Source organism: Nyctereutes procyonoides, unplaced genomic scaffold (assembly GCF_905146905.1).
Source record: "Nyctereutes procyonoides isolate TBG_1078 unplaced genomic scaffold, NYPRO_anot_genome, whole genome shotgun sequence".
NCBI lineage: Eukaryota > Metazoa > Chordata > Mammalia > Carnivora > Canidae > Nyctereutes > Nyctereutes procyonoides.
In genome coordinates, this window is record NW_026575147.1 from 18,952,590 (window position 1) to 18,979,343 (window position 26,754).

General features: G+C 43.5%; 5 non-coding genes across 5 annotated transcripts; 4 read left to right on the top strand and 1 right to left on the bottom strand.

Annotated features, from left to right (window-relative positions):
* The first annotated feature begins 5,175 nt into the window (after positions 1 to 5,175).
* Positions 5,176 to 5,247, top strand: TRNAE-CUC (transfer RNA glutamic acid (anticodon CUC)). Its single transcript has one exon. It is a non-coding gene; the product is annotated as a tRNA-Glu (tRNA).
* A 2,582-nt stretch (positions 5,248 to 7,829) lies between these two features.
* On the top strand, positions 7,830 to 7,901 carry TRNAG-UCC (transfer RNA glycine (anticodon UCC)). The gene has a single exon. It is a non-coding gene; the product is annotated as a tRNA-Gly (tRNA).
* A 752-nt stretch (positions 7,902 to 8,653) lies between these two features.
* On the top strand, positions 8,654 to 8,725 carry TRNAH-GUG (transfer RNA histidin (anticodon GUG)). The gene has a single exon. It is a non-coding gene; the product is annotated as a tRNA-His (tRNA).
* An 892-nt stretch (positions 8,726 to 9,617) lies between these two features.
* On the top strand, positions 9,618 to 9,690 carry TRNAK-CUU (transfer RNA lysine (anticodon CUU)). Its single transcript has one exon. It is a non-coding gene; the product is annotated as a tRNA-Lys (tRNA).
* A 10,127-nt stretch (positions 9,691 to 19,817) lies between these two features.
* On the bottom strand, positions 19,818 to 19,891 carry TRNAN-GUU (transfer RNA asparagine (anticodon GUU)). The gene has a single exon. It is a non-coding gene; the product is annotated as a tRNA-Asn (tRNA).
* Between the last annotated feature and the right edge of the window lie 6,863 nt (positions 19,892 to 26,754).

Below are 26,754 nucleotides of genomic sequence, written 5' to 3' on the forward strand. Positions count from 1 at the left end.
CCACTTAATTCTTCTTTTTCCAACTTTGTTTTAGCCATTCTAGTCCTTTTGCCTTTTCACTGAACTTTTAGGATAATTTTGTCCATATCCACAAAAAAACTCTTGCTAGGATTTCTCCTTCACTGTTGTTGTTGTTATTGTGGTAATATACACATAACATAAAGTTCACAATTTTAACATTTTAAAGTGTACAATTCAGTGGCATATAATACATTCAAAATGTTGAGCAGCAGTCACCACTATCAAGTTCCAGAGTGTTTTATCGCCCCAAAAGGAAACTCTGTACCCATTACTCAGTCATTCCCCAACATCTGGCAATGACTAGTCTGCTCTCTGTCTCTATGGATTTGCATATTCTCAGCATTTCCTATAAATGGAGTCATATAATATGTGATCTTTTGTGTCTGACTTCTTTCTTTTAGCATAACGTTTTCAAAGTTCATCCATACTGCAGCCAATATCAGTACCTCATTCCTTCTTATTGTTCAAACGATGTGCCATTGTATCTACCTACTATAGTTGTTTAACAATGCATTTATTGATTGATATTTGGGTTGTTTCTACTTTGGCTACCATGAATAGCATGCTGCTATGAATGCACATGTATAGGATTTCTTTTGAGTATCTGTTTTCAGTTCTTTGGGCGTATAATGTACCTAGGAGTGGAATTACTGGATCATATACTATGTTTATTTTTTTGAGGAACTACCAAACTTTTTTCCACAGCAGTTGAAACATTTTACATTCCCACCAGCAATGTATATGGGTACCAATTTCTCCTCATCCTCACTAATACTTGTTACTTTCCATAATTGTAACCACCCCAAACGTGTGAATGGTATCTTATTGTGGTATTGACTTGCATTTCCCTAAGGATCAATGACATTGAGCATCTTTTCATGTGCTTGCTGTTTGTTATGAAGATCTTCTTTGGAGATCTCTATTCATTTGCTCATTTGAAAATTGGGTTGTCTTTTTGCTATTGAATTATATTCCCTTTACTCTTTTTAAAAAAAGATTTTATTTATTTATTTGAGAGAGAGAGGAAAAGCACAAGTGGGAGGGAGAGGCAGAGAGAGAGGGAGAAGCAGACTCCCTACTGAGTAAGGGATCCTGATGCAGGGCTTGATCCCAGGGCCCTGGGATCATGACCAGAGCCAAAGCAGATGCTTAACCAACTGAGCCACCCAGGCACCCTCCCTTTACTCTTAAAGGATATTTTCATTGGATATAGGAATCTGGGTTGACAGTCTTCTCTTTCAGTGCTTGAACAATTTTGTGCCACTTTCTCTGGCCTCTGTGGTTTCCGATGAGAAATCTGCTGTCATTGTTTCTTCCTACAAGTAAGGTATTGTCTTTCATTGCTTTCAAGAATTTTTCTTTGTTTTTAACTTTCAGTAGTTTGACTCTGATGTGTCCTGGCATGAATTTGTTTGGGTTTATCATTTTTGGAGTTTGCTCCGCTTCTTGAATGCCTAGGTTTTATCCCCCTGCCAAATTTGGGGAGTTTTCAGTCATTATTTCTTTTGCAACTTTTTTTCAGTCCTGTTCTTTTTTTCTTCTCCTTCTGGAAATCTGACGTACAATAAATCTGTTGTTATAATCCCACAAGTCCCCGAGACTCTGCTCTTTTATTTTCCCATTTTATTTGTTTTCCATGTTAATTTTTATTGTTCTATCTTCTAGTTCACTGATTCCTTCCATTGCCCCCTTCACTCTGCTGTTGAAGCCATCTACTGAGATGATTTGGTTTGGTTTGGTTATTGCATTCTTTAGTTCTAAAGTTTCCATTTACTTCTTCTTTATATCTTCTGTTTCTTTCCTGAAATTTAATTTCTCTCCTGGGACTTTGTATTTTTTTATTTGTTTCAAGCATGTTTGTAATTGCTGATTGAAACATTTTTATGACGGACCGGACCGTTTAAAATCTTTGTCAGAGAATTCTAACATCTATCATCTTAGGTGTGATTTGTTTTCATTCAGTTGAAGATCTTTCTCATTGGTATGAGGAGTGCTATTTTAATAAAACCTGGACATTTCAAACTCTGGATCTTATTTAAACCTTCTGTTTTAGTTGGCTTTCTCTGATACTACTCTGGCAGAGAAGTAGGGGTGAGTGTTTCGTTACAGCTAGGTAGGTGTGGGCTTCTGGGTTCCCCACTCAGCCTCCACTGACACCTGCAGGCAGGGCTTCTCCTTACAGCTTAGAGGAGGGCAGGAGTTTTTCAGCTGCCCATTAGGCTTCCACTGACACTAACCTGCTGGGAGAAGTAGGAAGGCCTTCCTACTCCTCCCCACATGGCCTCGTCGGACAGTGGGGAAAGAGGTTGGCCTTGTTATCACTGGGTGCTGGAGAAAGTGCTGACTCTTTACTTTGTCTTCTCTGGAAGCAATCCAGCAGAGAAAGGAAGGAACACTTCCTAAAAGGCCTGGTGAAAGAAGTCTAGGCATTTCATTCAACCTTTACTAGTGTGTGTAGGAGTGAGCCACATTCTTTCTGTGGTGTCTGACTGTCTGACTGGAGTAGAGTAGTTATTATCTAGAAGTTTTCTGTTTTGCTAGGCTGCCTCTTTCCTGGTCCTTTGGCTAGAAAGAACAAGCTTTTGTTGGTTTTGTTTTGTTTTGTTTTGTTTCCTTTGGCTGTCCCCACTGGCATTTCCAAGTTGCTGGCTTCTTCAGCACCATATCTGGGATACATGAGACAAAAAGAACACTTAGGGAAATCACCAATGTGTGGTTCCTTAGGTTCTGAGGCCCCTACCTTGTCTGCCTCCTTTTCTCTGCCTTTCAAGTCTCTTATGTTTGTTTCATATGCAATGTTCAACGTTTTAGTTGTATTAGCAGGAAGAATAGGAAAAAGTACATCTACTTAATCTCCCTTGATCCATTTTCTTTTATTCACTTTTTTTTTGGTTTTCCATTTGATTATGATTTTTTAAAAATTAATTTATTTAAGTAATCTCTATACCCAACATGGAACTCAAACTCACAACCCCAAGATCAAGAGTTGCATGCTCTTCCAACGGAGCTAGCCAAGTGCCCCCTGATTATGAGCTCATTAAGTATATTTTTGTGACTTCAATACCTAGTCTGGCACATGATCTGTAAATGTATGGAAAAAGGAAAAAATAAAATAGAACATGGAGTGAATTGAATGAATCGCCCTCCTCCCTCATCCACCCTTAGATGTATGATGTCAGAAGAGGAGGAGGCTTAAGCCTGTCCTGAATGATGAGGCCTTTCCTGCTATTTTGATGTTGAGAAAGGTGGCTACCACCTCGAGCTGATACTTTCTTTCCTGGGTTCTCATGTGTTACCAAAAATTACTAGCAAGTGACAGAATAATAGATAAAAATGGACTATTGACCAGAACATAAGAAGGTAGATTTCCTCTGACATAAAGAAATAAATTCTATCTTACCCAACCCAGGTGCAATTCCAAAATGTTGCTCTGAAAGTTACTTTTTTTCAGCCTTGAGGAATAGGTTGCTGTTCAGTGGGAAGAGAGCTGGAGTAAATAAGTGAGCTCTGTTAGGCTCCATGGTGACATGTGACATGTGACAACAGGATTTCACACAGTTTTTGTGAAAATAAAAATCTAGCATTTAGTTACTCTTCTCCCTAAATTCTGGCATTTAAACCCATAGGAAAGGTGGAGATTGTATGCTTTTCTTAAACACTAACAAATTTTAACACTGATACTTTAAAAGCGAAGCAAAACAAAAGTCCCACAAACACCCCATGTCCTATCACTCATTTCTTCTGTCAGGCCCTGCTGACATGCATACATGGCTGGTGATTCAATATTTAAATTCACCTTTTCATTCATTATCAAAAGTATTTTTTGATGTTAATGTGGAGGAAGATTGCTTTTAAAAATTTGTTTTAAAAAATTTCTGTTTTAACTCAGGTGCAAAGAGTTAATCACATTATAGTCATCTGACAAAAAAAAAAAAAAAAGGCCTGAGAGGAGTCTTTTGTTTGTTTCATTCTTGTTTTTCTCAATTTTTTTTTAAATTTAAACCTACAGAAGACTTGAAAGAATAAAACAATGAGCATTCAATTACTCCTCACCTTGATTCATTGTATTTTGTTACATTTGCTTTCTTTTCTCTCTCTCATATAGTTAAAATAATAATTTACATACATTGATGGGTATGATTTAAAAGTCTCATTCATTTGGGGAATATAAAAAATAGTGAAAGGGAATAAAGGAGAAAGGAGAAAAAATGAGTGGGAAATATCAGAAAGGGAGACGAACATGAAAGACTCCTAACTCTGGGAAATGAACTAGGGGTGGTGGAGGGGGAGGAGGGCGGGGGGTGGGGGTGACTGGGTGACGGGCACTGAGGGGGGCACTTGACGGGATGAGCACTGGGTGTTATTCTATATGTTGGCAAATTGAACACCAATAGAAAAATTTATATATATATAAAAAAGAACATATATGTAATAAGAAAAAAATAATAAAAGTTCTTTCAGTGGAGGCATGCACCTCATTTCTTTTTTCCTCCTTTCCTCCCACTCTCTTCATATAAAAATTGTAAAGCTCCAAACCCATGCCCTTCTCTTTTGATTTTTTTTTAATTTTTAAATTTATTTTATTTATTTATTTTTTTCCATGCCCTTCTCTTAGTCTCCCACCGGAGAGGCAAGCTCGGGTCGGGCTGACCACCAAGGAAGGCCCAGTGACTTTCACTTGTCTGTAATATTTGTTTTGGCCAAGGAATTTGGTCTAAGTTTACAGACAAGAGTAAAGCTGCAGTAAGATCAGGATTTCCTAGCTTAGTCACAAGACAACCTTTCTATTTCTGAAAGAAAATTTACTGGTCAATTGGACAAAGGTCCAGCTGAAGATCTTTACTTTTCTCCTGATCACAATTCAGGAAATCATTGCAACCACACGAAACGAGAGTTTCTTTTCTCTCTGTCTCTTCTGTGGTTAATTGTCTCTGGTCTCGGGGACTGTGACGGTGTTATGATCATCCCTCAGCTCTAGGAGCCAAGCTTCCGGGTTCTCTCGCGAGTTTTCTAAATTCCAAAAATAAACGTGAAGAGGCAATTTCGACTGAGGAAGGCCCAGTAAGGCAGATAGAATAACATACAGAACAAGAAGGATCAAATGGAAATACATATTCACCATTATATAGTTTTTATCAGCAGCTTTCTCCAGCTTCCCTGGTGGTCTAGTGGTTAGGATTCGGCGCTCTCACCGCCGCGGCCCGGGTTCGATTCCCGGTCAGGGAATGGAGCTTTTTAAAACTATTCCACAGAATCCTTTTGATAATTAGCATTGTTTCTCCTAGTCAATTCCCCCATTGGTCCAAAGCTGAAATATAGGTAACACAGAAATATACAAAGTGAAGGTTGTTCACAATTCTACCAACCTGTTAACTGTTGACGCCCAATTTTAAAAACAGAAATGGAATTACGTTATTCAGACTATTTTATTACCAGGTATTTTTAAAGTTAGTATATTTCCAACACTTGCCAATGGAAATAAACATTCGTCATTAATGTCTTTTAATTTAATTTAGTTTTTGAAAAGGTAATATATTTACATAATTTAGGATTCAAATATGCAAAGGATATAACTGACAAACCTAATTTTTACCTCTTCCATCCTGTTTCCCTCTAATAAGGCAAACAATGTTATGTTTCATAACTATAATGATGTAAATATTTTATGCAAATACAAGTACATGCCTACATATTTATATATTTAAATATGCTCCCCCCTTGCACAAATGATAACGATCTATACATGCTTTTCTGCGCTTTGCCTTTTTCACTCAACAATATATTTTGAAATATATTAGACAGATTGTATGTGAATATTAGACATTAATTTCCTCATTCTTTTTTACAGCACATACTATTTCTCATAGCACAATTCCATTGTATTGATGATATTCCATAATTAATTGAATCAACTTCCTTTTAATGGACACTTAGATTATTTCTAATCCTTTGCTACTACAAACAATGCTGCCATAAATAATCTTTTTTGTTTGTTTGTTTGTTTTGTTTTGTTTTGTTTTTTTGAGTACACCTCACTTAACTCTGGAGCCACACACGGTAAGGCTCAGTTTCTCAGTAGTGGTTACATTTTGAGTCAGAGCAAAGCTGCTCTGAGGAAAGAAGTAAAGGTGGAGGAAACGTGGTTAGATGTAGCTACAGTTTGAACTTTTGGGGGATCAATTAGTGTTTCCTGAATAACCACGTCTCCCCTGCCTCTCCACACACCTCTGATCAGCGTGGTGGTCACTAAGAACTGGACAGTCGTCCAGGGCCTGGCAGTGTTGGGACATACCTAATAAAAGAGCCAACCCAATACACTCAGTCTAATGTTCTGTGGGTGATCAGAGGCGAGAACGGTCAGTGTGAATTAGGCTGGTGATCTGTCCAGAAGGGGGACAAGAAGGGGACAGAAGATCACGGAGGTCCTGGGACTTGAGCTGGGCTTTGTTGTGAATCAGCTTGTGAAAGAGAAACCAGAATTTGTCCCTTGAGTGTTTCCTGTAAGTGACTAGGTTTTGGGTAATCATCTGGCCTGAGTGGGAGTTGGCCTAGGAAGGGGGGTGGCTGCAATAGGGGAGATCCTGGCATTGTCTGTCCATAGGTCATTTTGCATGTGTGGAATAAAATGCCCAGGAGTTGAAACACTGGTTGAAAAGATATGTGTGTTTGTAGATAGATATTGCCGGTATGCCTTGCATCAAGGTCATCCCAATTTACACTCCCACCAGCAGTGTAACAATGTATATAGAATTAGAACAAAAACAAAACCAAAAAAACCTCATATGGGTTTTCTTCAAAGTGGATTTAATCTGACCTATTTCTGGAATTTTAGTCCCTACCCCCTAAAATTTTGGCTTTACCGATAAATGATGAACATTTGTGTAGGTACATCTTTGTGTTTATCCCTATTTCCTTAGGATAATTTCATGGAATTAGAATTACTACCTCATACCATATGCTAAATTAATCAAAGAATTAAATTCAAGAGCAGAAACAATGAAAAAGCTAAGAAAAATACATTAGTGCATAGTTATCTTAGTATGGGATAGAAGACTTTTCCAAGACAAAAACAAAAACAGAAATGATAAAGGATAAAACTGATAAGTGAGACTACATAACAGAAAATTGCCCATTTAAAACTCCTATAAATAATATTAAAAGTCCAATGACAAAGTAGTATAAATCAGTAATATCAATATAAATAATTAATAGAAAAATAGACAAAGCATATGACTTAGTAATTCTCAAAACTACTACAAAAAATTGGTAAGTCTGAAAAATGGTCAACCTCAATAGTAATAGAATAAGAGCAAATTGAGATAAGACTTTTTATCCTGCACTTTTGTGAAGGTGGAAAGCATAACGAGATCCCGCTGACTGATGTGATATGGTAATAGCGAAAACTGGTGTTACCGCCACATAGCAATTTGGCGATGTGTATTCAAAGTTTTAAACTGCGCATGCTTTCTCATTTGCAATTTTGCCTTAATGCATTTGCCCTGTGAAAACACTCTGAAACGCCTAATAACTCCCTCAGGGTAGCCTTCACTCCTTAACTGGATTTCAGACGCCCCCTTCAAACGACAAAAGATAAGACTAGAATCGACTTTTTTTTAAACATGTGAATGCATAAGAAGCCGCCAAAGAATTTTTACTGTAATCATAGGAGAAGTGCTAGAGAGCTTCTCTTCTACGTCCTCCTCTCGCTTTGGGTTAGTAATCTCCTAATACAGCGCTCGGGGAATCGCGTGACCAAGCCCTGGACGAGAGGCTCCTCATAGTGAAATCGACGGGGGACCCCCGACGCCGCGTTGGTGGTATAGTGGTGAGCATAGCTGCCTTCCAAGCAGTTGACCCGGGTTCGATTCCCGGCCAACGCATCTGCCGCCTCTTTTTGTACTCCCCCCATATTCTAAGTCCAATTCAGTAAAGCGGTGGGGAAAGGAAAGCCTTTTGATCATCCTCGCGTTCTAAGATTACTAGTTTTGGGGGAGTCTCTCCTAAAAAAAGCCTCCGGGATGTTGGCGGCTGCAACCCTCGGCCAAGCTCGTGTGCTGGGTTCGGCCGCTGGTGTCGCACCGGTTTACCGCAACTAGCCTTTGGGGACCTTTAGGGAAGTGTCTGAAACAGAGACTGCTCGGATTTGTTTTCCTAAGTCCTCAGATGTGACTCGGGTTCACTGAGAAATCAGAATAAAGAAGTCAGCCCCAGAGGCCGCAGCTCCCGAGAGAGCGCCCTGTCGCTTGGAAAGGCGAGGGCAGCGAGAGGAACGAGAGGAGGGCCGCTTCCGGTCCCACCATTCTGGGGACGGGAGCCTCTACTCCAGGCCACCAGCTGGAGGTGCAAACAGGGAAATCCTCGGGGCGGCTTGGTTCTTTTGGAAGGAGGGAAGAGGAGTTCGGGGGTGGGGGTGCTGGGGATGGTCCCCTGCCGCTGCCCCGCCGACGGACGATGCTGGCGCCCGCACGCAGACCCAGATTCAGGGATGGAGACATCGAAATTGTGGAGTGGAAACATTTGTTGGGTGTTTTGATCGATGCAGATCGTTTGCATTGGGCACTTACGGCCGCTCGTAAGTGGTCCTGTTAAAGGGCTAAAATTAAGCCGCAGCGTGTCGCCTGGCAGGTGGCGCGCCGTGATCGTATAGTGGTTAGTACTCTGCGTTGTGGCCGCAGCAACCTCGGTTCGAATCCGAGTCACGGCATATGGTGTCTCCTTGGCGAGCCTGGTGCTTTGCTTTTATTTTACGGTTGAAAACAATTTTACTCTCTTTTGGTCCTAAGCAGGCTCCCTGAAGTGCAATCCACGAACTGGGTGAATTGCTTTTGTTCCGCTCCTTCCGAGGCTCGCCCACCCGAGGCAGACACATCTACCCAGTTCTGGCAGGGACGCGCTTCAGGGCGGTGTAGGGGGCCTCGGAGTTGCCACCAAGCCTGCAGACGAGAGGATCATTCGCTTCTGACTCTGAATTCAGCGCCTGTACCGGACGCTGGAAAAACCAAGAGTTGGGAGCGCAAAGTGAGATCGCCTGGGGCTCTGTCTCCCCTCTGACTTGAAATCTCGCTGGAACGTTCACACCTAATAAATACAGTCTTTTACTTAAGCCACACAAGATTTTAGTATTTAAAAACAAATTCGTGTCCTCAGTGATGCGTCCCTCAGCCCCACTTGCACCCACCACCCTGGGTCTTCAGGGTTTAGGACGAGAAGCCAGGGGCTGGATTCCCAAGGTCCGGGGAGAGCGAGTCCCCACGCCCCACCTCCCCGGCTGTCTGCGCCTCTCATCCCCGGCCCTCGCGCTCTTCGCCTCCTCCTCAAGGGTCCGCACGCCTTAAGTCCGGCTGTCAAAGCAGCCCGGTCCACGCGGACTTTGCGGAAACACGGAGATTTTAGGCCTCCTAATTCCCCGTCTTCTGGCCCCGCGCAATCCCCATCACTCTCTCCAAGCCTCAGTCCTGGGAGTGCAAAGCTACTATTGTGTTCACAAAATCTTAGAGCCAGAGGGCTTGAAAGAACGAGTAACTAGCAAGTATATGGACCTCGCGGCCCGTCTCTCCAAAGAAAGGATATTTCTAAAGAGAAGCCCGTTTACCAGCGCCCGGCTAGCTCAGTCGGTAGAGCATGAGACTCTTAATCTCAGGGTCGTGGGTTCGAGCCCCACGTTGGGCGTGAGCACTTTTTTTTCCTATTCAGTTCCTATCAAAATCCTCTGTTGACAACCAACAACGATGAACTTATAAAAAGTCATTGCGGCCACTATTGTTTTAAACTTCCGTAAGGTCTTCCAGGAATCTTCTCTATTCCCTCCAAATTGAAGAAAAATAAGGAATCCGAACCGGGGATCCTGGTCATTGATACAAGGATCCCTGACCTTCTGCTGGGGGGAGAGGAGGCTTCTCCGGGGGCGAAAGTGTCAAGAGCTGGAGCTCCTGCCCCCGGGGGTCCCCCTACGTCCTGCTGCGACTCTGCTCCACCGAGACGACGCCTTAGGACAGGACGGGATGGAAACACTTTCCTCCTCTTCCGCTCAGTGGTGGGAAATTTTGGATTCACTTCTCGAAGGCCCTTCTTAGCTAGTTAAAATGTTCTCCACTAGGTGCCAGGGAGCATCTGCTTTTGCTTTTCAGGTTTTGAAGCGTTCACCAGCCGCAAAGGGCTGTGAAATAAAATTCGTTTACTAAGATCTCGAACCGGGGGGGAAAAAAGGGAGTTCCCTGGAAATGATCTGGGGAGGCGGAGGAGGGGCGCGGAAGAGCCAGGGAAGGGAGGGCGTGCGCCGACCGCAGGCTCGAGTGGGCGGGGCGCGAGGGGGCGCGAGGGGGCGCGAGGGGGCGCGAGGGGCCGCGAGGGGCCGCGAGGGGCCGCGAGGGGCCGCGAGAGGCGCAGGCGCGAGCTAGCTGGCGGCGGGGGAGTCTCGGCTGCGCAGTCTCGGAGCGTGCGGCCGTGCGCTCTGCAGCGTTGCGCTCGCCGGGAGACCTTTGTTTTGCTCCGCAAAGTCTGAACTTGAACCAATAATTCTAATCATCAGTTTTGAATAACTAAGTAGGTGTTTAGGGAAAAATAATGGTCAGTGAATATCATGGCCTGAATAGAAGGGTAAATTCCAAATCAATCAAAGATTTAAATAATGGTAATGAACACTCATGATGAGAACCAGCTGTGTATGGAATTGTTGAATCACTAAATTATACACCTGAAACTAATATAACACTATGTTAACTGGAATTAAAAACTTGAAAAAATAAGAAAGAGGAACATAAAAGTTCTTGTAGAAACATGAAACGATTATTTATCATGTTGGGTGTGTGTGAAAAAAAGCTGTTTATGACATAAACTCAGAAATCTTGAGAAAAATATCAGTTCATTTGACTACATAAATCAAATGATACCCACCTAAGTCCAAACACAAACGACAAATTTGAGAAATATTTGCAACTCACACTGCATTAAAAATCCTCCATTTTAAGTTCATGCATTGGTGGTTAACATCCTTTTCACTGCCCTAGTTGTGAACTCACATCCCAAAACAGTTGAAACCCCTTGATAACAAACGCAAACCGCTGGGCTCTAACTTCCCCTTCCTGTCTTCTCCCTCACCCACAACCTTGCTTCCCATTCTCTCCAAACCTCTCTTGGTTTGCTTTCCGTGGACCCCATCCAAGACCCAGTAGAGACTTAGGTCCACAGGTCCTCCTGTCTCTACTACTCCACCTGTGAAATTGAGCACCCTGCTGGTTTTGCCTCTATGTGGCCCTGTGCTGCACAACATGACCCCCCTCTTTGGGACTGTGAGTATAATAAACTTATTCCTTTCAAGCCTGTTTCTCTTCTCCTGTGGCTGCACCAACTTCACCAAACCGTACCCAACATCTGCATTCTTAGAACATACATATATACAAAAGACTGATTTTCCTAATATTTACAGAACTACAAACCAATAAGAAATAAGCCAACAACCCAATAAAAATAGCAAACATATAAGAATAGAAAATATAAATTTCTATTGTTCATAAGGAAAGACACTCAACATTCAAGGGTAAATTGGTCCAAGTTCTACAGGGTACCTTTTAAACAACATCTATCAAAAATTTAAATAAGCTTTTTAAAAAAAACTTTTAAATCCACATTTAGAAACTTATCCCATGATATACCTACACGTTTGAAATTAAACATATACAAGGTTACTCATGGAACACTTTTCATTAAATAAAAGAGTGGAAACCTCTCTAAATGTCCACCAGTCTGGGGAGGGTAACCAAATATACAACTAAATGTACAACTGTACAACTAAATATGGTTCCGCTAGCTGTAAAAAAAAAAAAAAAAAAAAAAAGAGGAAGTTCCTGATACTCCAATGCGGTGTGATTGAAAAGAAATGGTTGTAATATTTTGCAGCTCCTCCCATCAGGAGGTGGAGCTTATTTGTCTCCCGTCTGTATCTTGGATTGGCTCTATGACTTGCTTTGGTCAACGTTGGTGCCTCAGTAAACCTGATGCAAACACAGGCTTGAAAAATGCTTGCACTTTGAGGATTAACCTCCTTTTGCTGTCTTTGGAATCCTAAAATCATGATCTGAAGACCCTCAAGCTAGTCTGCTGTAGAGATCACAAGGAGAAAAAGATCCATCCCAGCTCTTCTAGTCAATTCAACTATGCCTCAGACAGGTGATTGAGCCATCCATCCTACAACAGCCACCCCCAAATTAGTTGGCTCAGAACAGAAAAACTCCAACTCACAGAAGCACTAAAAAGTAACACATTATTGTTATTCTAAGACAATAAGTTTGGAATGGCTTGTTATACAGCAAAAGCTAACTTAAACTCACAGAGACATAAATCAAGTGAAGATCTCAAAGTGAGGAACGATCCTATAATGTGCAATCATTTGTATCAAAAGGGAAATAATGGTAGTTGCAAGAGATATACACTTTTACTTGTATATACATAAACCTCTCTGGAGGGATACACAAGAAATCCAAGTTCCCCTATTGAAAGGGCCATTCAAGTTCCCAGTATAGTGGCTAAAAATAGACCAAACAGTTTCAAAACAGTAGGGACAAAGAGGAGATGCTGTAAGCTTTTGGGAAGGGAGATGAGAGAACAGTTTAATGTAAATAGTCAAGAATCAGAGTGACATCTGCCTTCCCTACAATGTTGATACCCTCCAGTATATAACCATCAGAGAACAAACTTGTAATCAAAGTTGGATTTGGCCCATTGTAACAAAGGAGACAACATACACCATGGGGAACTGTGGGGGCAATTCTACCTTTGGAAATCTTAGTAACTTGTATTCAAAAAGTGGGAGGAGTGGAACAGAGCCAAATGTGAAACTGTAAAGAAGTAACAGTAGCTATTAGTGGTTGAGAAAGGAAGAGGAAGTTTGGCCATTTTATGTGGTTTGGACTGTGTGCTGTTCATGCTCAGACATGATCACTGTGGGCATACTGGCCACACTGACTCCGGTTTTGGCCGGCATTTTGATTTGTCCTTTTGGTGCTCTTTCTATTGTTATGTTCTTCAAAAGCCCCTGCTCCCCCAGATGTCTTGTGATCTCAGAGGAGACAAGAGCACCTAGAGTACCTTACACAAACCTCGATAACATTGTTTTGGCCTCTTGATGCTCAGATGTTGGCAGGAGGTCTGGTAATGTTAGCTACTGATCACAATTGTGTGAACACTTGGATCTCACTGTTAGGGTCTCCCTCAGGTCCCATCTCCTTCTACAATCTGAGTGAAGGTCTGGATTTTTGTGGAGAATAGCTGAGCAGCTGACTGGTGGGCCAATTACCCACCCCCCAACCCTGTCAGTAAGTTACCCAGTATAGAAACTGTAAACTGTCGTCTGATTTGTCTTTCCAACTCAAAGTGCCTTCTCAGTTTGGGGGATGCTTTACAGTTCTTCTGCCTCCGAACAATCATGAAGTAGTTCTTTTTTCTTTCTTTCTTTTTTGCTTTGCTTTGCTTCATCATGATTATAGAGTGATTTTATCTGATGTTGGTGTTCTGGGAAGTTTCTTAGTTTTAACAGGGGAACAAGACAGCCTACGTGAAAAATCTAAGGGAAAATGATTTCAACCTAACATTCTCTATTTAGTAAAATATCAATTAATGGATATAATACAGATATGGATATAATAGACATTTTCAGACATACAATGTCTCCAAGAGTTTAGTCCTTAAGCAACTTCTCTACAGAAGTTATTGGAGAATATACACCATAAACAGGAAGGAAGGAATGAAGAAAGGAGACCACTTGCAACCCCTGAAGCAAAGGACCTAACAAAAGAGGGGCAATGGAAACCCCAAGCTGATGGTGAAGTAAAGGGAGGTATTATGACAGCTGTCAAGTAGTCCAGACTAGGGGCAGTCCCGGTGGCCCCGCGGTTTAGGGCCGCCTTCAGCCGAGGGCCTGATCCTTGAGACCCAGGGCCTGATCCTGGAGACCCGGAATCAAATCCCACGACAGGCTCCTTGCATGGAGCCTGCTTCTCCCTCTGCTTTTCTCTCTCTCTCTCTCTCTCTCTCTCTCTCTCTCTCTGTGTGTGTGTGTGTGTGTGTTTCTCATAATAAATAAATTAAAAAAAAAAAAAGCAGTCCAGACTGACTGGAGGAGATAGGAATGTGTCAGGAGAGATTTCTTGAAAAACAAACAAAACACAACTGTGTGTGTTTCAATGTGTCAAGGGGAGATTTACAGAACTGGAAAGAAACCGGTTATAACCTAATAACAAATGCATGGAAAACTAAGCAAATGGAAAAATAAGGTAATTGTTAGTGCCAGGAGAAAATGTTATACAGAAATTGATCACATTTAATTATGAGTTATATAAATATATATACATACCTAGGAGATATATATGTGTATATAAAATCTCTATACTTGTATCTATATATCTATATATTTATTTTTTGAAAGAGAGAGAGAGAGAAATTTTTATTTTAAAGAATTAGCTCATGTGATTGTGGAGGCTGGTCAATCCAAAGTCTTCAGGATAGGCCAACAAGCTGGAGGCCCAGGGAAGAGCTGATGTTGTACCTCTAATCTTGGAGCAGAGTCTGGAAGCAGAATTCCTCCCTCTTTGGGGGACCTCAGTCTTCTTCCCCTAAGGCCTTCGACTGATTAGCTGAGGCCCACTGTCATTATGGAGAAAATCTGTTTTACTCAAAGTCGACTGATTTACATGTTAATCTCATCTAAAAAATACCTTCACAAGAACATCTAGACTGATGTTTGACCACACATCTGGGTACCTTGGCCTAACCAAGTAGACACATAAAATTAATCATCACAATTAGGAAGATAGGGAAGTGGGAAATGTGTGTGTGTGGTAATTGTAGAGGGAGTAGGTGGAAGAGAAAGTACCTAAAACTAGAAAATGAAGAATTGGGACACCTGGATGGCTCAACAGTTGGGCATCTGCCTTCGGCTCAGGGCGCGATCCTGCGGTCCTGGGATCGAGTCCCGCATGGGGCCTGCTTCTCCCTCTGACTATGTCTCTGTATATCTCTGTGTCTCTCATGAATAAATAAAATCTTTAAAAAAGAAAGTGAAGAATTAACCATATTTGTTCCCAGAGATGGAAATAACCAATCAGTTTGATCTCTGGCAGTGAGCTCCCAGGTGCTTTTGTGGCACATTCTCTGAGGCTCTCTGAAAGCCAGCCCTGCTGAGAATTAAGGGGGTTTCCTGGCACTTCCCAGCTCAGCTCAGCGCAGGATTCCTGGGCCCCACTGGGGAATGTAATCACTGACAAGATGGTGTGGTGTCCCAGCAATAGCAACAGTGGAGACCCATTACTAGGCCTGAATGGGCAAGGGGAGAGAGATGTTTCTGGAACGTGGAAAAGTGATAGTTGTAGCTAAGGCAGTAGTATAGGGCCACCAAACAACAGCTCTGGCTTTTGAGGCATAGCAGAAAACACAATCACTGTCAGCCTGCAGAAAATAATCACCCTGACCTCATAGTTTTCCTGCCCTGCCAACCCCAGTCCATGCCTCCCATGGGCTGTAGCTAACAGGAAGCCAGTGGGCAGAGGAGCCCCTTCGTGTTCAAAAAGATTAACTTTCTGGGGCATATAGTAAGGTGGATAATGGTGAGAATGGATCTGAAGCAACAAATACAGAATACCAAGCAAATATGGCTTTTTCATTCTTGAGGTTTTAAACAAGTTAATAGACTTTATTTCTTGGAGCAGTTTTAGGTTGACAGAAAAGCTGAACAGAAAGTACTGAGTTCCCATATAATCCCTCTCCATCTGCCTAGCTCCCCTGTTACTAATACCTTGCACTGGTGTGGTACATTTGTTACAACTGAACCATACTGATAGATTATTATTAATAAAAGTCCTAGTTTTCATTAGGACTCATGCTTTGTATTGTACAATTCTATATTTCTGAAATTTTCATTATAATTTCATCATTAGTTGAATTTTGGTGTCAGATAGTTTTTTTCAAAAATATTTTGTATTGGGGCACCTGAGTGGCTCAATGGTTGAGTGTCTGCCTTTGGCTCAGTCATGATCCTGGGGTCCTGGGATCAAGTCCTGCATCAAGCTGCCCTCAGGGAGGCTGCTTCTTTCTCTGCCTATGTCTCTGCCTCTCTCTCTCTCTCTCATGAATAATAAATAAAATCTTTTAAAAAATATTTTGTATCTCCTGAATTATTTCATTTATTTGAGCATATCTGCTTGTTCTCTTTAGACCTCTATGATGTCTGGACTGGAGCCATATAAGTATTTCTTTCCCTTAGATCATTATAAACCCTAGGTTAAATTTTCCTCCCATCTTTGTCAGAACCCTGTTTTCTTATGAGAGCTTTCCAACTTCATTAAAACAAAGTATGTTTTTCCTACCATAACTGGATTCTCTTTTCCACAAAAATACTGGCAATGTGGCTAGAATCTTGAAGTGCAGAAATTTTTTTAAGATTTTTTTTGGAGGTGGATATTACTATCTGTTTTTAGCTCAGAGCAGACAAGCCGATAAGGAAAGAAAGAAAAAATCCTGTGGAACTTATGGATCATGATGCTTTAAGAACTTCTGGATCATGATGCTTAAAAAATTTCCCAGAGAGGGATCCCTGGGTGGCTCAGCGGTTTGGCACTTGCCTTGGGCCCAGGGCATGATCCTGGAGACCCTGGATCTCCGTCGGGCTCCCTGCATGAAGCCTGCTTCTCCCTCTGCCTGTGTCTCTGCCTTTCTCTCTGTGTCTCTCATGAATAAATAAATAAAATCTTTAAAAAAATTTTTTTCCCGGAGAATGTGGCTTGCCCACGGTGTCAGGGGACCAGCTGTCATTGTGGGTTAACGGCCTGCCCTGTGGCTTCAGCAGCCATAGGCAAGTTTGAGTTATAACATGTAAAGATAGCCTGTTTCATTTGAGGTTTTTAACCTATACTTACAAAATAGGTGGTTACTTTGTTATAAAAGTAATAAAGCCATACTTGTTGACTTTACTGAAAAATAAAATTGTTTATAAAAAACAATCATTAGTATACATTTTGCCTTTGGGAACTGGGAGCTTGAGCAAAGGAAATAAGAATTTTTTCATATATCTCTCTGTAATCCCTTTCCTGTTCTCTCTCTCTCTTTCTCTCTCTCTCTCTCTCTCTCTCTCTCTCTCTCTCACACACACACACACACACACACACACAATTCCTCTAGGAGGAAAAGATCAAAGAACTACAGAACAAGTTCTACTCCCAGAACTTTTTTTACTTGACATTTTTAAGTATTATAAGCCTTCTGTTTCCACTTCTCTGGTACGATTTTTTAGCAGCACAATTGGAATCCTCAGATCAACTTTTTAGCTGGCTCTGTGGTCTGTGTCTTTGAATTCAGTCTGGCCCCATTGCTGACCACACAGAATGGACAGGGCTGAATGTGACCTGCTTCCAGTGAAGATCTTCACAGGCTACTTCGTGCTCACTTCAGACAGACCAGAGATTCCAGAAACTTCAAACGCGGTTTGTTCATGAGTATATAAATGGCCACAGATTTATATAATTAAACAGTGTTTTCACTTTTGAAAGTAAGTGGGGCCAAATAAGAGGTAGTGGGATAAGGTGAAAGGTGGACTGGGATATCTTTGCCAATTCTCAGAAGAATCCAGGTCTTAATCTTAGCTTAGTTTTAAGGGCTTCAGGAACTAGCCAAATATGAGGAGAAGCAGGCCAGCTTAGGATTTCCAAAAATCAATATTGGGAGCCTCTTTGTCTACATCCTGCAATGTGAGCCTCCTTCTGTAGGCTGTAAGTCTGTCCTTGAACATAGTTATTTGTAAATGAGCTCTTTTAAATCATTAAAGCAATTATAAGTTAAAAAAAAAGTATTCTCAAGTCTTCAATCTGGTCACTTTATATGAAGGGACTTTTAAAAACTCAGGAAATGCCTCTTTATGTTCCCACCTGTTATGGACTGAATGTCTGTGTTCCTCCCAAATTCCTTTTTTTTTTTTTTAAGATTTTATTTATTTATTCATGAGAGACACAGAGAGAGAATGAGAGGCAGAGACACAGGCAGAGGGAGAAGCAGACTCCATGCAGGGAGCCCAACGTGGGTCTCGATTCCAGGTCTCCAGGATCACACCCCATCCCAGGTCTCCAGGATCACACCCTGGGCTGCAGGCGGCACTAAACCGCTGCGCCACCGGGGCTGCCCTTCTCCCAAATTCCTATGTTGAAGCCCTAACCGCCAGTGTGATAGTATTAGGAGGTAAAGCCTTTAGGAGGTAAATAGGCTTAAATGAGTCATGAAGGTGGCATCCCATGATGGAACTAGTGACCTTATAAAAATATGAAGAGTCACCAGATTCTCCTCTCTCTGCCCTCTGAAGATCCTCTGAGAAGGTAGCCATCTGCAAGCCAGAAAGAGGGATCTCACCAAGAACTGAATCTGCCACCCTCTTTACTTTTGACTTTTCAATCCCCAGAACTGTGAGAAATAAATGTCTGTTGTTTAAGTCACCAAATCTGTGGTATTTTGTTATAGCAGCCAGAGCTAGGACACCACCCAAAACCTCTGAAAAGATCAAAATAAGATTTTAGAATCTATATGAGAATGCATCCCTTATTTCTCTTTTCTATGAGAAGTTTCCTTTAGCTACTTGTTCACCTCAGCTCACCAGACAAGATTTTATAACAAGTGTCACATACCAGTATTAAAACAGTTCCACAAGATCAACAGAATAGCCACCATCACTAAATTCCCCCAAATAAAATCCTGAGAATGCAGTCTCTCCTCTTGCTATGTAAGAAAAATTTTAGAAGACCCATTATCTGAATATCTGAAGTCTCAATCCTTTTTAAAAAGATTTTATTTATTTATTTATTTATTTATTTATTTATTTATTTATTTATTTATATTTATTTGAGAGAGGGAGCCAGCATGAGTGGGGTGAGGGACAGAGGGGGAAGCAGACTCCTCGCTGAACAGGGAACCCGGTGGACCCTGGAATTTTGGGATCATGATCTGAGCCAAAGGCAGAGGCCCAACCAACTGAGCTACCGAGGCACCCGTCTGAAGTCTCAATCTGATGAAAATTTTAAACATCTCTCCTTTCCAATTTTTATTTGGCTCAGGACCACGGGTGAAGGCCCCACTCTGAAAGGTGAGTTCTTGGTTCTTCTTCCGCAGCAGAAGCCTGAGCTCCGTGTCCAACAATTAAGGAATGTTTGTATATACAATAATCCGTCCATACCATGAAAAGATATGCACTTGTTTAAGATGAAGGGAATAACAGAAGTGGTGATGAGATGCCATTGAAAAGAGTTACAGTAGCTAACATTTAACAAACATTTATTAAGTGGTCAAATGATTTATGTGCATATCTCATTACAGTTTAAATTAATCCATGAAGGAAATAGTCCTATTTGTCCCCTCTTATAGACAAAGAAATTGAGGCACAGAAAATTCATGATTTGTTCAAACCACGTGATGGAAGAACCAAAATTGCCACCCGGAACTAGAGGCTTCACACCCAACAGAAGATGGGTTTGTTGTTCTCAATTCTTGGGATTTTCTAGTTTCCAGGATGTGCAGTTGTAAAAACTCAGCTTCGGGAACTGAGGAATTCTGCAGCACCTCTGGGATAAAGCCCAGAGGCGGGCTATTGAAAAAAATACCTTTGCTGAAAAATTCCTTATTTTAGGCTCATTTATGCAACTTCAGTCTTCGGGCAGCATACTTGGGAGTGTGCTTTAGAGCGGACAGAAGGCCAGAGGGCTCCGAGGATAAAGGAGGTCACTAACACGTAACCCAAGGTTGCAAGCTGCTGCTCGTAAAAGAGACCAGACCGTCCCTGGGTGGGCTCGAACCACCAACCTCTCGGTTAACAGCCGAACGCGCTAACCGATTGCGCCACAGAGACACGGAAGCTCTTTTTCCTAAACCCATTTCCTGGTCTCAGAAATTGCTTTTCAGCCTCTGGCTGGGGGCCTCCTTCCCATTCTTCTACCCCGGAGGCCGGAGGCGCGGGAGGCACTGAGGCCAAAGGGTGGTGTCACCGGGCGTGTCTGAATGTGAATACCGGCCGCAGTCCCGGGGAGCGCGGGGGGCGAGCCGCCCGAGCCGCTGCCTCCCCGCCGGCTCCTCGCCGCCTGCACAGCCCTCCGGCCCGGGTGCCGCCCGCAGCCTCTCGGGCTGAGCTCGTCCGCGCTCCTCTCTCTGCCCCCTCGGCCCCCGCCGCTAGAATGTGGACTCGGCAGGGCGGGGCTCGGGCTCGGCTCGCGCTGCGCCCCGCGCCCCCGGGCAGGCCCGGCACCTAGGGGCCGCTCGCTACGTGCTGGGTGAAGGATCCGTGGTGCAAGGTGGGGGCCCGGGGAGCCAAGGATCTCAGTGGGGGCTTTGAAGCGCTTAGTCCTACGAGGGGCTCAGGAAAGGTTTCTCAGAGGCGACGCGCTCTTTGTCCCGGAGCTGGTGGGGAAAGCCCCGACTTCGGACTCGCGCGCACCGGGCCCGCCCGGTAGCCTCCGTCCCGCTTGGTCGGTGCGGGGCGTGGGTGCGGAGGGTTGAACCGGGAAAGGTAGAGAAGGGAAGGAGGCGGGCGGGCGAGGGGGAGAGTGCGGGCACTCCGGCCGCTAAAGGAAACGACCTACAGGAAACTGAAAATATCGATTTTCCTACATTTCGATCACCCGCCACTGGCCTCCTCTTTGGCGGCCACCGCTCCGCAACCGTGTGCGGTTGGTGCTCTCCACTCCGAAGAGACAGACATTCGTCTTTTAAATGCTGGGTTTAAAGACGGCACCGCTGTTGGAGGTCACCCTTGGGACCCAGCAACTTCCCAAGAGTGGGCGTGAGGGCCGCTGGGGGGCCCATCACCCCGGCTCACAGCTGCACAGAGGAGCTGCGGCAAACTTCCGCCCCGCCCCCGCCCCTCTCCCCCGCCCCGCCCCGCCCCTCTCCCCCGCCCCCGCCCCTCTCCCCCGCCCCGCCCCCGCCCCTCTCCCCAGCCCCGCCCCTCTCCCCCAGCCCGGAGCAGCCCGCGCCCCCACCCCTACCCCCACCCCCCGGGGACCTGGACCCGCCCCTCCCCGCGCCTGCGCCCTGCAGGCCGCTGCTGACCGACGTGAAGAGCCGTCTGTCTGCACATCTAGTAGATCCGCTCTCCCAGGCTGATGAAGAACTCTAAGGAGCGGGCGCCGACTGACTGATCCTAGTATTATTGCTGGAATAAACTGAGTAAAGCTTGTACTGAGAGTAGGACGCGGACAGCTGTAGCTTGAATTCCACATAAATAATGCTGTAAGTTCGCTATAGTTTTGTACCCATTTGCGGGCTACCTGTAAGCACGCATGCCCTCAGATATTTTTTCTTTATAAATGTATCTTATAATATTCTATTTATTGTTATGTATGTTCCTTGGAGTCTCAATGTATTTCCCCAACAGCCCCCAAAGGAGAGGCGAACACGCGGGGCTGGGGCACAGAAAGTGCACTCAGCGCCACGTCAACTTTGACCTGTGCCTTAAGAGCTTGCAGAAAAGCGCCCACTTTGTCATGGAGGGTTGGGAAATTCTGGTAACAGGGCTGAGGAGGTGAGAGGATCCGTGGTGAGATCGGCGGCACCCTCGGGATGGAGTGAAAATCCTTTTATCCTGGACGTCCTCTCCAAGGAAGTCGGGTTCAGCCTGGGCGGGAACCGGCTCCGGGAGAGGCCGGAGAGGGCTGGAGTTGCGCCGCAGCTGGGCCCCGCCTCCGCACAGCACTCTCTGTCCACTCCGCTGGTCCCTCCTCGAGCTCAAGAAGCAGGAAGATCGTAGGCCTGGATTGTGAGTTAGTGCCAATCAGCCGTGGGCCCCGGGAAATCCATTAAACTCTCTACAAACCTATTTCCTGATCAGCAACACGCTCTTGGCTCAGATATTTTACCTTTGGGCAATGATCCCAAGCTGCTAGGGAAAAAAGAAGCGCATCTACTTCGCGTCGTCCTGCTAGCTCAGTTTGTAGCGCTCACGACTTCTAATTTTAAGGCCTTGAGCATCGCCCAGCGTCCAGCGCATTTTATTTGGTTGTCTTCGGGTTGGGTCCCCGCCGTGGCCGGTGCTGTGCGGGTCCTTGCCGTGACCACTAGGGGCGGGGGGCGCCGCCCGGTCCCTTGGAACTCGGCTCCCGGGAACCACTCCTTTTTTTTTTTTTTCAGTTTGGATCGTAAAGAATAATGATGCCCAGTTGATTCACTTTCTCTGAGACTGGCGGGACCCAAGATTCTTATTTTTTGTCCCCCCCCAACTCTAGGATTGTCTTGAGTCGGGGCATGGGAGGTTGACTGCATCAGCTCAGATACCAAGCTCAGATGCTACCTCTCTGCGGCTATCAAAACTATGGGAAAAGGCACAAAGACAACTGAATTTTGAAACTAACTTAATTCCTTTTGTAATTTTAAATGTTCTATCCATTAAAAGGCTTTATTCCTGGGGCACCAGGGTCTGAGTCAATTTCAGCTCAGGTCATGATCTCAGGGTGGTGAGATGGAGCCTGGTGTGCGGCTCCTGGCTCAGCTAGGAGTCTGCTTAACATTCTTCCAACCTCTGCTACTTTCCCCTTCAAATAATCTTTAAAAGCCTTATTCCAAGAAGGATGTGCAGGTTTCAGCAGATCACAAAAAGAGTCCTCAGTAGAAAAGAGGTTTAAAACCTGCATGCTTGGGAGAAAAGAACTGGTGCATCCAGGAGCTCAGGTGGGGAAGACAATGGGAAGGAAGATTCAGAACAGAGTGACAAAATTGGAGAAGGGAAGAAAGAGACACATTCCAAGGACTGGTCCCCACTAAGGACAGCTTATCTTTCTGAGCCTCCTTTCCCAACCTTTGTCTTTTCAGGGCATCCTCTCACTCTTCCACCCAACGGATTCTGGGAATTCTAGCATTTTCTACTAGGTCTACTAGGCCCACACAATGTTCCCTCTACCAGGACCAGGTCTGGCACCTTACAGTTGTCCTTTTGCTGATCCTCTCTTTTGTGGTCTATAGGTAAAGCAAAACCTTATCTTTACCCTCTCAGGGACTCCAAATGGGCCTGAGAATTAAGTTGACATAAGATAGATTAATAGGAGAAAAGCACATTGATTTTTACATGTACATAGGAGGTCCGATAGGAAAATGGAAAATTCAAAGAAGTGGGTAAGCCTAAGTATTTTTATACTAGGTTGAACAATTGAAGCAATTGTGAAAAAGCAAAGTATATGGGAAGATTAAAGGAAGATAGGAGTTACTTTAACAAGGTCTGTACAGATTTCTCTGGGCCCTGACTTTCTGTGTCACATGACAAGAACTGTTTCTTTCCTTCTAGAGGGAGGGCATCTTTCACATGGGAGTTTATCTCCTGCTTTCAGGAAGGAAAGGGGAGGTCAAATCACTCTTCTTGAACCTGCTGTTTTCCAAGTGCCTTCAGCTCAAAACAATCCTTATGTCAAGATGGCATATTTTTGGGGTGGCATATCCTGCCACTCTTCAAGTTAAAGCATGGGAATATTCCCAGAGAACAGGATAGGTAGCTCAGATCTCCTTGTGGTGCTGTGGGGTCACCATGCTAAAAGGGAGTTCAGCAGTCCCAGATTATTCTTAGTTTTTGTTAAAGTAAAAACAAAATCATAGGGCTAGGTCATTTGTAAATGTGGAAAATACTATTCAAATTATTTAGAAATCAGTAATCTATTTTATCTTTTTTTCTATTTTATCTTTTTAAAAATGTTTCAAAGCACTTTTTAAAAAAATTTAATTAAAAAAACAATCATCTCTATACCCAACGTGGGGCTTAAACTCACAACTCAAAATCAAGAGTCATATGTTCTACTGAGTGAGCCAGCCAAGCACCCCTAAAATCCTTCATTTTATTTTTATATTTAGATTTTATTTTTAGGAATGCCTGGGTGGTTCAGCAGTTGAGCATCTGCCTTTGGCTCAGGGTGTGATATCGGGGTTCTGGGATTGAGTCCCACATCAGGCTCCCTGCACGCAGTCTGCTTCTCCCTCTGCCTATGTCTCTGCCTCTGTGTGTGTGTGTGTGTGTGTGTGTGTGTCTCATGAATAGATATATAAAATCTTTTTAAGTAATCTCTACACCCACCTTGGGACTCAAACTTATAACCCCAAGATCAAGAGCCACATGTTCCACCAACTGAGCCAGCCATTTAGGCGCCCTCATCTTTAAAGGTACTCGCAGGAATTCAGAGCTTCTACCCACAACTATAACATAGCAATACTACCAGATTGGTCTTCTTGCTTTAAACAACCATAAAAATGCCCAAAATATGTGAAGCCCCTGTTTGCAGACAGTGGCCAGAGGTAGTGCAAGACTGTGATCCCCTGAGAGAGGGGTGGGAAAGCCGGAATCTCAGCAGAACATGGTGTTCACACTGAATTTCGAAGGCAGAGATCAAAATTAGGGCAGCTGAAGCGAAGGGAATCTTCAGAGTAGAGCATCAGAAAGGAGAAAAGAATTTAGATGCCAGTTTTCAGAAATCTGCATTGGGTCCCCTATAGGTCATTTTGCTGAGTGTAGGGCCACTCATGCGCAGAGAGCTACTATCCAAGGCTTATCAGATGACAGATGCCACAAGATGGAAAACAGACTAGATCTTAAAGATTGGCACTGGCAACACTGGGATTCAGGCCTTGTTAACTCTACCATTCTGAGCATTCAGCTGATACTCCAGAAATGCTGTTTTAGGTGTGAAAACCACACCTTACTGTAAGGCTTACTCTTGACTCTCTCTAACAAATATTAAAACCAAGCCCTGATAAGATTAACAGAGGAGCTGGGGTTTCCAAGTTGAGTCACACCAAGTTAGAGAGCTTTGAGAAACACCTTGGACTTTCCAAAGATCTACCTAAACAAAACATAAATCCAGTGCTGCACAAATTTGAGGTCATCAGCTAGTAATCAAATTGCTCAGTGGGGCAGCCCCGGTGGCACAGCGATTTAGCGCCACCTGCAGCCCAAGGCGTGATCCTGGACACCCAGGGTCAGAGTCCCACCTCAGGCTCTCTGCATGGAGCCTGCTTCTCCCTCTGCCTGTGTCTCTGCCTCTCTTTCTCTGTGTTTCTATGAATAAATAAATAAATTTTTTTTAAAAAAATTGCTCAGTGGAACAAATATTTATACTCTTTGGAGAAAGATATCAGAATCTGGATTCTTTTAATGTACCATTCAAAGTGTGGTATAAACAATAAAAACCATAAAGAAATAAAAAATAAAATAAACAAAAACAAAACAATAAAAAGTACTAGACATATGAAAAAAATGAGGTCCATTTAATTCATACTTAAGAGAAAAATAGCAGTCAAAAGAAACCAACTCCCAGATTTCCCAGATACTAAATTTAGCAGACTTCAACATACATTATATGTATGCATTATATATGTATATTTTATATAATTATATAAACAATATACATGAAACAGAAGGACTATACAATGTCATTGAGTATCCTAGTTTTCTTTTTAAAGATTTATTTATTTATTTTGAGAGAGAGAGAGCACACCAGTAAGAGGGGTAGAGGGAGAGGGAGAGAGATTCAGAAGAAGGAGACTTCTTGCAGAGTCTGATACCACGACCTGAGCCGAAAACTGAGAATCAGATGCTTATCCAACTGCTCCACCCAGAAGCCCCTGTTCTGTGTTCTTCTTTTTAAGATTTTTATTTACTTGTGAGAGACACAGAGAGAGGCAGAGACATAGGCAGAGAGATAAGCAGGCTTCCTGCAGGGAGCCCGATGCAAGACTTGATCCCAGGATCCTAGGATCACGACCTTAGCCAAAGGCAGACGCTCAACCCCTGAGCCACCCAGTGGTTCTATTTTCTAATAAAGAATCTCACACACAAAAATGGAAATCATAAAAAAGAATCAAATGGGAATTCTAGAACTGCCCAATGGGCACACAAATAAGCAGAGATGCAGATTCTGCATGGTTTCCACAACATGGGTGCCATTCTCCATGACTAATCTGGCTACAACCACTACTGAGTGCCCAACAGTCAAGAGCAAAGAACAACCAGCCTATGATATGTTATCAGTCCCCAGTTGGCAAGCAGGGAAGTTATTAGCACAGGGCAGCTGGTTGATCACAAAGGACCTTTGCATCATGGGAGGGGCAGCAATTTTGTTCTCACTGGAAAAGATACTTTTATTTTTTTATTAAAGATTTTATTTATTTATTCATGAGAAAGAGAGAGAGAGAGAGGTAGAGACATAGGCAGAGGGAGAAGCAGGCTCAACACAAGGAACCTGATCTGGGCCTCAATCCCTGGATTCCGGGAACACACCCTGAGTGGAAGGCAGACGCTGAGCCACCCAGGTGTCCCAATACTCACTTTTATTATGGTTTTGCCTTCTCTGCCTACAATGGTTCTACTAAAACAACCATTTTGTGTGTACTTCCAGAATGCCTCTTCTATATCATGAAACTCCAGACAGTATTGCTGCTGACCAAGAACTCGTTCGTTTGACAGTTGCCCTGGGTTCATGCTCACTCACCGGTTTTACCCTGAAGAAGCTAACCTGATGGAATGTGTTTTTGAAAATTCAGTTTCAGTGCCAGCTGGATGACAATGCCTTGAGGAGCCAGATGTTTCACAGGAGGGTCTATACCCTAAATTAGCAACCAATATAGGGAGCTGTTCCTGGAAGGTAGAAATGGGAGTGGCTCCTCTCACTATTACCACTAGGGATATACTAGTGAACATTTTGCTTCCCACCCACCTCTGTAACTTTGGGATCTGTTGACCTAGAA